General features: G+C 42.9%; 1 protein-coding gene and 1 pseudogene across 5 annotated transcripts in view; both read right to left on the reverse strand.

The window, feature by feature from the left end:
- ZNF169 (zinc finger protein 169) overlaps positions 1 to 7,183 on the reverse strand; it is a 41,157-nt gene extending 33,974 nt beyond the window's left edge. For 2 of the 5 annotated variants that reach the window (XM_039475221.2, XM_039475220.2), the window contains exon 1: positions 29 to 7,182. The gene's annotated coding sequence lies outside the window, so the exon portion shown is untranslated. Of the gene's footprint in view, positions 1 to 5 lie in introns of all 5 variants that reach the window. The other 3 variants (XM_074395558.1, XM_074395554.1, XM_074395559.1) reach the window with 3 other exon arrangements.
- On the reverse strand, positions 2,631 to 2,700 carry LOC120366464 (U6 spliceosomal RNA; annotated as a pseudogene).
- Positions 7,184 to 11,423: the final 4,240 nt, after the last annotated feature.

Below are 11,423 nucleotides of genomic sequence, written 5' to 3' on the forward strand. Positions count from 1 at the left end.
CTCACCAGAACCGTGAAAGGACACTCACCACGCTCCAGGCGACGATGGCGGGACGCGGAAACGAGCTCCTGGCGCGGAACTACACTACCCAGTCTGCCCCGGGGCGCGCGACTGCCCTACCGCGGATGCCCTGGAGCGAGGGACTACAACACCCAGAATGCCGCGAGGGCCGGGACCGCAGCATCCAGGAGAAACGGTGAAAAATCGGAAAGTAAAATCTAACTTTCGGGTTCACGAGAAGGGTGGTCACGTAAGCCCCAAGTCTTTCTTTTTCTAACTTTTTATACGGCCTTTCTGATTTTTTTTTTAAAGATGTTACTTGTCCTCCATGCTGCGAATTCACGCCTGTTTGTACACCCCTTCGCTTTATTCGCTGACTTTTTGAGCCGGGGTCTTGCTCTGTCGGCCGGGCTGCAGTACAGCGGTGTGATCGAGGCTCACCGCAGCCGCAAACTCGGGGCCTCAGGCAATCCTCCCACCTCAGCTTTCCGAGTAGCTGGGAATGCAGGTGCATAGTACCACACTCGGCTAATTTTTATGTTTTGTTTTTTAGAATCTGGGTCTCGCGGCCAGGCGCCGTGACTCACGCCTGTAATCCCAGCACTTTGGGAGGCCGAGGCGGGCAGATCACCTGAGGTTAGGAGTTCGAGACCAGCCTGACCAACATGGTGAAACCCCGTCTCTATTAAAAATACAAAAATCAGCCGGGCGTGGTGATGGGCGCCTGTAGTCCCAGCAACTCAGGAGGGTGAGGCAGGAGAATTGCTTGAACCCCGGAGGTGGAGGTTACAGTGAACCGAGATTGCGCCACTGCACTCCACCTGGGCAACAGAGTGAGATTACATCTCAAAAAAACAAACAAACAAACAAAAAAACGAACCTGAGTCTGTGTTGACCAGGCTGGTCCAGAACTCCTGGCCTAAAGCAATTTTCCCACTTGAGGCTCCCAAAGTGCTGGGATTATGTGACCTCGTCTGGCTGCACCCTTGTTTTTTGTCTGTTTAACTGTTTGTACTTTTAATTTTTGTGGGTACATAGTAAGTGAATGTATTTGTGGGTTACCTGAGATGTTTTGATACAAGCATGCAATGTGTAATAATCACATGACAGTAAATAGCGTATCCATCACCTCAAGCATTTATCCTTGGTGTTTCAAACAATCCAATTATACTGTTTTTCAATGTAAAATTAATTTTAATATACCCTGTTGTGCTAGCAAATACTAGGTGTTATTTATTTTCCTATTTTTTGTACCCATCAACCATCCACCACCACCATTACCCTTCCCAGCCTCTGGCAACCTTTCTTTCTCTTTCTTTCTTTTTTCTTTCTTTCTTCCTTTCTTTTTCTTTTTCTTTCTCTCTTTCTCTCTCTCTCCTTCCTTCTCTCTTTCTCTCTCCTTCCTTCCTTCCCTTTCTTTCTTTCAACAGGGTCTCTTTCTGCCACACAGGCTGGAGTTCAGTGGTGCAATCGCAGCTCAGTGTAGCCTCAACCTCCTCAGGCTCAAGTGATTCACCCACCTCAGCCTCCTGAGTAACTGAGACTACAGGTGTGGCCACCAACCTAGCTAACTTTTGTATTTTTTGTAGAGATGGGGTTTTTTGCCATGCTGCCCAGGCTCATCTTGAACTACTGAGCTCAAGCAATCCACCCACCTCGGCCTCCAGAAGTGCTGGAGCTACAGGTGTGAGCCAGGGCGCCTAGCCCATCCTTCTAATTTCTATGTCCGTAAGTTCAGTGGTTTTAATTTTTAGCTTCCACAGATAAAAAAAACATGTGCTGTCTTTCTGTGCCTGCCTTTATTTCACTTAGTATAATGGCCTCCAGGTCCATCCATGTTCTTGCAAATGACAGAATCTCATATTTTTATGGCCGAATAGTACTCCATTATGCATAAATAACACATTTTATTTATTTATTCATCTGTTGATGGACACAGGTTGCTTCCAAGTCTTGGCTATTGTGAATAGTGTCACAATAAACATGGGAGTGCAGATATCTCTTTAATATACTGCTTTCCTTTCTTTTGGGTATATACCTAGGATTGAGATTGCTGGATTGTTTGATTTTATCTGTACTGAATGGAAGAAAGAAGGAAAATATGTCTATTCCATCTTTTCAAAAGTAGACATCTCTCCCTAAAGTATAATTCTCTTAGGTATTTCCTCTACATACATTAAGCACCATATCATGTAAAGATTTTTATATCAAATATGATGTAAGAAATTCATGAAGAGAATAAGAGTCCATCTGATTTATTCCTATTTTTACCCATTCCATTGTTCTTTTTCCAAAGTTCCAAGCCTCCTTCTGCTTTTTATTTCCTATTTTGACATTTTAGCCATTTTAAAAGGTAGGCCTGCTACCAATAAATACCCTTTGTTTTTGTTTGTCTGAAAACGTCTTTATTTTCCACTCGTTCCTGAGGATGTTCTTGCTAGATGTAAATTCCACAGCCGACAATCCTTTTCACAACTTGAAGAATGTTGTGCCATTTCCTACTAGCATGCATGGTTGCAGATGAGAAATCTGCTGTCATTTGAATTGCTTTTCCTCTGTTGGTAAGGTGTCATTTCTCTCACATGCTGCTTTCAAGATTTTTTTCTTTGTGGGTTTTTTTTTTTTTCCCCAATAATATGGAAGGCTTCATGAATCTGTGTGTCATCCTTGCACAGGGGCCATGCTAATCTTCTCTGTTGCCCAGGCTGGAGTGCAATGGTGTGATCTCGGCTCACTGCAACCTCCACCTCCCAGGTTCAAGAGATACTCCTGCCTCAGCCTCCCTAGTAGCTGGGATTACAGGTACATGCCACCACACCCAGCTAATTTTTGTATTTTTAATAGAGACAGGGTTTCACCATGTTGGCCAGGCTGGTCTCGAACTCCTGACCTCAGGTGATCCACCTGCCTCGGCCTCCCCAAGTGCTGGGATTACAAGCATGAGGCTCTGTGCCTGGCTGAAGCAAGTTCATCTTTGTGTTTTGTTTTCAGAAGGTTAATTATAATGCATACTGGCATGGATTTCTTTTGGCTTCTCCTATTTGTGTTAGCTTGACCTCTTGAATCTGTAGGTTTATGACTTTAGCCAACTTTAGGAAAGTTTATTTTCTTGACTATTTTTCAGCGCCATACTCTTTCTGGGACTCTGATGATACAAATGTTTCATCTGTTGGTATTGCCTCAAAGGACCCTGAAGCTCCATTTATTCTTTTTTAGTCTGTTTCTCCATGTTGTTATTATTGTGTAGTTGCTATATATCTGTCACTGAGTTCATTATTTTTTTTTTTTTTCCGAGATGGAGTCTCACTCTTTCCCACAGGCTGGAGTGCAATGGTATGATCTCGGCTCACTGCAACCTCCACCTCCTGGGTTCAAGTGATTCTTCTGCCTCAGCTTCCCAAATAGCTGAGATTTCAGGCACATGCCACCACGCCCAGCTAATTTTTGTATTTTTAGTAGAGATAGGGTCTCACCATGTTGGCTAGGATGGTCTCAAACTCCTGACCTAAAGTGATCTACCTGCCTTGGCCTCCCAAAGTACTAGGACCACAGGTGTGAGCCAGCATGCCCAGGCTGAGTTCATTATTTCTTACTCTAGTCATTTTTAATTAACTATTTTGCTGATTAGTGAGTTGCTAATTTCAGTTATTGTTTTAACAGTTCAATAATTTCCCTTTGATTCTTCTTAATATTCTCAATTTTCTGCTGAGGTTTTCTATTGTTTCATTTGTTTCAAATAATCTACAATTGGTTACTGGAGAATTTTTATGATTGCTGCTTTTATGATAGTCTGTGAACTTCAGTATCTGATCCATCACTGTTGACATCTGTTGATAATATATTAATTATTTTTTCTCATGAAAGTTGTAGTTGTCCTAGTTCTTGGTATTATGTGTGATTTTTAAAATTATATTTTTGGATATTTGTAATACTGTGAGACTTTATGTTCTAAAAAGTATTCCTTTTTAACAGCCATCCCCCTGCTTAGGTATAGCACACAGGTCTTGGTGGAAGTGAATATTTAGCTCCCTGATAAGCTGGCTGACACCAACCTGCAGAAGTAGAGTGCCAGTTTACACTGTCTCTTTCAGACGGTTAGGGCAGAAGTTCAGCTCCAGCCTCAGCCCTACTGACACCTTTCCAGAAAAAGCAGAGTACTAACTTACATTCATTGTCTCTGAGTAAATGTTTAAGCTCAGCTTCTTACTGGAACCCTCTGACACTGAGGAAAGGGGAAATGGAGTCTGTTTAGCTTCAGTCAATACCATTTCATTCAATCTCATTGCTATTGGGTGAGGATGGAGGATCCTCTCTCCACAGACATTCCCATACACTAACAACAGTCAAGCCTAGAGCCAAATCAGGAATGCAGTCCCATTCACAGTTGCCACAAATATAATGAAATACCTAGGAATACAGCTAATCAGGGAGCTGAAAGATTTCTACAAAGAGCTACAAAACACTGCTCGAAGAAATCAGAGATGACACAAACAAATAAAAACATTCCATTCTCATGGATAAGAAGAATCAGTATCACAAAAATGGCCATACTGCCCAAAGCAATTTATTGATTCAATGCTATTCTTATTAAACTATAATAGAGATGCTTTACAGAACCAGAAAAGACTATTTTAAAACTCATATGGAAGCATAAAAGAGTCCAGATAGCCAAGGCAATCCTAAGCAAAAGAACAAAGCTGGAGGCATCACATTACCCAACTTCAAACTATATTACAGGGCTACAGGAAACAAAACAGCATTGTACAGTACAGAAACGGACATATAGACCAATGGAGCAGAATGGAGAACAAAGAAATACGGCCACACACCTACAATTAGCTGATCTTTGACAAAACTGACAAAAGCAAGCAATAGGAGAAAGAACACCCTATTTAATAAATGGTACTGGGATAATTGATTAGCCATATGCAGAAAATTGAAACTGGACCCCTTCCTTATACCATATACAAAAATCAACTCAAGATGGATTAAAGACTTAAATTCAAAACCCCAAACTGTAAAAACTCTGAAAGACAACCTAAGCAATACCATTCAGGACATAGGAATTTCTTTCTGGTTGTTTGTTTTGTTTTGTTTTTTTTGAGATGGAGTCTTGCTCTGTCACCAGGCTGGAGTCTGGACTGAAATGGCACAATCTCGGCTCACTGTAACCTCCATCTCCCGGTTCAAGCAGTTCTCCTGCTTCAGCCTCCTGAGTAGCTCAGATTACAGGCATGAGCCACTGTGCCTGGCTAATTTTTGTAATTGTAGTAGAGATGGGGTTTCATCATGTTGGCCAGGCTGGTCTCAAACTCCTGAGTCAAACTCCTCAAGTGATCTGCCCACCTCAGCCTCCAAAAGTGCTGGGATTACAGGTGTGAGCCATCATGCCCTACTGGAATGGCCAAAGATTTCATGATGAAGACACCAAAAAGCAATTGCAACAAAAGTAAAAATTGTCAAATGGGATCTAATTAAACTAAAGAGCTTCTGCACAGCAACAGAAACTATCTACAGAGGGAACAAATAATCTACAGAATGGGAGAAAATGTTTGCAAACTACGCATCTGACAAAAGTCTAATATCCAGCATCTATAAGGAATTTAAACAAACTTGTAAGAAAAAACTAAATAACCCTATTAAAAAGTGGGCAAAGGATATGAACAGGCACTTCTCAAAAGAAGACATACATGCAGCCAACAATCATGTGAAAAAAAGCTCAACATCACTGATCATTAGGGAAATGCAAATCAAAACCACAATGAGACACCATCTCAAACCAGTCAGAATGGCTATTACCAAAACTCTGAAAGACAACCTAAGCAATCCCATTTTTAAAAAGTCAAAAAATAACAGACGCTGGCAAAGTTGCAGAGAAAAAGGAACGCTATGCACTGTTGGTGGGAGTATAAATTAGTTCAATCATTGTGGAAGACAGTATGGCAATTCCTCAAAGACCTAAACACAGAAATATGAGTTTGACCCAGCAATCCCATTATTGAGCATATACGCAAAGGAATATAAATCATTCTGATATAAAGATACATGCATGTGGATGTTCATTGCAGCACTATTCACAATAGCAAAGACATGGAATAAACCCAAATGCCCATCAGTGATAGACTGGATAAAGGAAAAGTGGTACATATACACCACAGAATACTGTGCAACCATATAAAAGAAGTAGATCATGTCCCTTGCAGAGACATCAGTTGAGCTGAAGGCCATTATCCTTTACAAAGTAACACAGGAACAGAAAACTAAATACTGCATGTTCTCACTTATAAGTGGGAGCTAAATGATAAGAACACATAAACATATAGAGGGGAACAACATACACTGGGGCTTATCGGAGGGTGGATGATGGGAAGAAGGAGAAGGTCAGGAAAAATAACTAATTGGCATTAGGCTTAATACCTAGATGATGAAATAATCTGTACAACAAACCCCTATGATACAAGCTTACCTTTAAAGCAAACCTTCACATGTACCCCTGAACTTAAAAGTTTAAAACAGATAATGAAAATACAACAAATACAAATCTGTGGGATTTAGCTAATGCAGTGTTTAGAAACAATTTTACAATTTTTTTATTTTTATTTTTTTGAGACAGAGTGCTCTGTGGCCCAGGATGGAGTGCAGTGGCACAATCTTGGCTCACCAAAACCTCCACCTCCTGGGTTCAAGTGATTCTCCTGCTTCAGCCTCCCGAGTTCCTGGAATTACAGGTGCCTGCCACCACATCTAGTCAATTTTTATATTTTCAGTTGAGACGGTGTTTCGCCATGTTGACCAGGCTGGTCTCGGACTCCTGACCTCAGGTGATCCACCCACCTCAGCCTCCCAAAGTGCTAGGATTACAGGAATGAGCCACCGCTCGCAGGCACAGAAATTTTAAAGTTTTAAATGCTTATATTTAAAAAGTAAATAGGTTTGAAGTCAGTGATCTAAAATTCCACATTAAGAAGAAAAAATTAAACAGAATGTAAATAGAAGGAAAGAATAGTGAGTAGAAATCAATGACACATAAAACAAACAATTTAAAGAATTAAAATGCCAAAAGTTGATTCTTTGAAAATACTGAGCCGGGCGCAGTGGCTCAAGCCTGTAATCCCAGCACTTTGGGAGGCTGAGGCAGGTGGATCACGAGGTCAAGAGATCGAGACCATCCTGGTCAACATGGTGAAACCCCGTCTCTACTAAAAATACAAAAAATTAGCTGGGCATGGTGGTGCGTACCTGTAGTCCCAGCTACTCAGGAGGCTGAGGCAGGAGAATTGCCTGAACCCAGGAGGCGGAGGTTGCGGTGAGCCGAGATCACGCCGTTGCACTCCAGCCTGGGTAACAAGAGCGAAACTCCGTCTCAAAAAAAAAAAAAAAAAAGAAAATACTGACAAATTGAACGTGGTTCAGGTTTTATTAAGGAAAGCAGAGCCTTAATGAGTGTTATGGGATGAGAGACTTAGATAAGGAACTACACCTTACATAATAGTGGGAGGAGCTAGAGAAGTGAAGGTTCGCAAGTCCTCCTGAAGCACTGTTGCTAGATGACAAGTTGGAGCCTGAAGAGGTAACTGGCAATCCAATACCACTTTACTCTTGCAAGAATGGCCATAATCAAAAAATAAAAAAATAGTAGATGTCGGTGTGGATGCGGTGAACAGGGAACACTTCTACACTGCTGGTGGGAATGTCAACCAGTACAACCACTATGACAAACAGTGCAGAGATTCCTTAAAGGACTAAAAGTAGAACTATCATTTGGTCCCGCAATCCCAGTACTGGGTGTCTACCCAGAGGAAAAGAAGTCATTATGTGAAAAAGATACTTGCACATGCATGTTTATAGCAGCACAATTCGCAACTGCGAAAACCTGGAACCAACCCAAGTGCCATCAATCAGCAAGTGGATAAAGAAACAATTACGCGCGCGCGCGCCCGCACACACACACACACACACACACACACACACACACACACACACAAACGGAATAGTCCTCAGCCATAAAAAGGAATGAGTTAATGGCATTTGCAGAGATCTGGATAAGATTCGAGAGTATTATTCCAAGTGAAGTAACTCAGGAATGGAAAACCGAATGTCGTATGTTCTTACTCATAATTGAGAGCTAAACGATGAGGATGCAAAGGCACATGAATGACACAATGGACTCAGAGGTCTCAGTGGGAAAGGGTGGGGAGGGGATGATGGAGAAAAGACTACAAGTAAGGTGCAGTGTATGCTGCTCGGGTGAAGGGTGCACCAAAATCTCACAGATCACGACTAAAGAACTTACTCGTGTAACCAAACACCACCTGTTCCTCAGTAACCTATGGAAATTAAATAAATAAATAAAGGCACCCTGGCAGAGAGAGAGAGAGAGCGAGCGAGCACACACATTCCTCGTATTTGAAACAAAAGTGGGAAGATCAACAGTTATGCACAAACTATTGCCAATAAACGTTACAACTTGGATGAAATAAGTTTCTTAAAAGATATGAACTATCATTAAACCTCAGTTTAGAAGAAACAGGAAAACTTAAGAGCTATACTCTGTTAATATAATTGAATTAGTCATAGTTTCCTCAAAGAAAACTGCAGACCCAGATAGCTCCTCTGGTGAACTTTGCAAAACATTTGAAGGAAGAAATAATACCAGTCTTAAGCAAGTGCTTTCAAAAACACAGGAATAAGGAACACTTCCCAATTGGTTTAAAAGTTAGCTGGGTGTGGTGGCTCATTCTTGTGGTCCCAACTACCCAGGAGGCTGAGGTGAGAGGATCCCTTGAGCTTGAGAGGTCGACGCTGCAGTGAGCTGTGATCAGGCTGCTGTAGGACAAACCAGGTTCTTGTCACACGACCAGGAAAGATGAGGCTCACAGGCAGTTTGAAGGGTGAGGGCGAATGGAATTTATTGGGCAGAAAGGAAAAACAACTCAGCAAAGTGAGATGGAGTCCTGCGAACAGGCTCTCCAGCTCGCGGATTGAATCCCAGGCTATCACAAAGGAACAGCAGAGCCCAGGCTCCTTCCCGCTACAAACGGTGTGAACTTCCCAAGGCCCTAACCCGTCATCCCCGTTCACAGGTGGGCATTATTCAGAAAGAGTCAGTTGGGCAAAGGGCAGGCTTCAGCTGGACTGGCAATCCGGTTTTTCAGCCTTCAAGATGGTGGGCGAGGGTCTGGGGGTGGGGGTGTGCCTTGGCTGCCTCTGGTCTCTATCAATGCCGCTGTGCTCCAGCCTCGAGACTCTGTCTCAAAATAATAAAGTGTACAAGCTTATCATAGCGTTTCCTGTGATGCTTCACTAAAGGGGAACCGGGTAGTTAGGGTGTGGGGATGGGAAACTCTGTTTTCACATTTTGAAACATGAATGGATTCATTACTTTGTAAGAAAACAAACGACAAAAATACCCCCAATATTTTCTAGGCAGTTGCCTCGGTTTGGATGTGATACTCGGCCGAAGCTGTCCTCACCTCAGGGCAGCGACTTATTTATCACATGGCCCCAAGCAGGTGATTTCTTCTTCTCATCTCCACATCTCTGAGATTTCCTCATTCCTACTGCCTTTTCACTTTCAAATCTCAGGGTGCTGTAGATAGGCTTCTCCCCTGGGACTCTGCATCCTTTGCTCTGAACTCTAGGTTGAGGGCACAGAAGGGCAAGAAGGATGCAACTAACTTCTGTCTTCTTGCCCTGGAAGGGGCCAGCCCAGGGTGGGTGCCTGAGGAGCTATTTGACAAAGTAACCACTAGATGGCGGCACGGCTCTGTTTCCAGGAAACCGAGTCTAAGTCATAAACTCTCCAGGGACGAAGCCATCAGCTGCCACGTAATGATAATGGCTATTTGAGTTCCTGAAATATGGCTAGTCCTCAATAAGACTATTTTCCTCGGTGCGCGGTGGCTCATGCCTGTAAACCCAGCACTTCGGGAGGCCGAGGTAGGTGGATCACGAGGCAGGAGTTCAAGACCAGCCTGGCCCAGACGGTGAAACCCCATCCTCTACTAAAAATACAAAAATTGGCTAGGCGTGGTGATGGGCACCTGTGATCCCAGCTACTTAGGAGGGTGAGGCAGGAGAATCGCTTGAACCCCGGGGGCGGAGGTTGCAGTGAGCCGAGATCCCACCACAGCACTTCAGCCTGGGCAATAGAGGCTCTGTCGAAAAAAAAAAAAAAAAAAAAAAGACTATTTTACATGATGTGTTTATAACACACAAGTTATTTTAAACACTTCATATAAAAACTCATTGATGGGCCGGGCGAGGGGGCTCACGCCTGTAATCCCAGCACTTTGGGAGGCCGAGGCGGGTGGATCATGAGGTCAAGAGATCGAGACCATCCTGGTCAACATGGTGAAACCCCGTCTCTACTAAAAATACGAAAAATTAGCTGGGCATGGTGGCACATGCCTGTAATCCCAGCTACTCAGGAGGCTGAGGCAGGAGAATTGCCTGAACCCAGGAGGCAGAGGTTGCGGTGAGCCGAGATCGTGCCATTGCACTCCAGCCTGGGTAACAGGAGCGAAACTCCGTCTCAGAAAAAAAAAAAAAAAAAAAAAACCCTCATTGATAATGTTTTAATATTGATTACTTATTAAAAGGATATTTTGAATATATGAGTTAAGTATCTTTTCTAAAATGTTTGGAACTAGAAGTGTTTCAAATTTCTGCTTTTTTGTGTGCAGGGGGATTAACACATTAACATTATACTTACTGGTTGAGCATCCTAATCCAAATGTCCAAAATCTGAAATGTTCCAATGAGCATTTCCTGTGAACATCATGTCAATGCTCATTTGGATTATGGTGCATTTTGACTTTCAGACTTTCAGATTAGGAATACTCAACCTCTATTGGGATAAATAAAATAAATACATTATAATTATTTTCACCTGCATTTTATTCTTTTTAATGTAGCTATCAGAAAATTTAAACGTATACAGGCAGCTCACACATTTCTACTGTACAGTGCTCTTAGAAAACCTTTCAGCAGAACCAGCACAGAGCAAAGGAGCTGATAGGCCTGCCTCTGCTCCCAGATGCAAAGCACATGGACGTCACAGAACTTCTTTACTGTTAAAACAGAGCTAGTCCTAGAGGGATGAAACACAGCAAGGTCCCAGAAAGCAACAAGGGAGCTTCTGACCATCCTGACTGCTCCTCCCTTTAGCCGAGTCTCACAGGCACCCCCTGGGAGAACCATCCCCCACCAGGAGCTAGTAGTGTCAGCCACCATGCAGCACTTTACCTATATTATCTCACTGGCCTCTCGCACCAACACTATTTCAACAAAGCAACGGAGGATCAGAGAAGGGGAGGTACTGCCCAAGTTCACCCAGTGAATGAGAAGAGTTGTAACTGGAAGCCACATGACTATGTGCATCCCTTTGGTTTGTTCCTTTCTCTGCATCATACTACTCTCCT

The sequence above is a fragment of the Saimiri boliviensis genome, chromosome 2, assembly GCF_048565385.1.
Source record: "Saimiri boliviensis isolate mSaiBol1 chromosome 2, mSaiBol1.pri, whole genome shotgun sequence".
In the NCBI taxonomy this organism is placed as follows: domain Eukaryota; kingdom Metazoa; phylum Chordata; class Mammalia; order Primates; family Cebidae; genus Saimiri; species Saimiri boliviensis.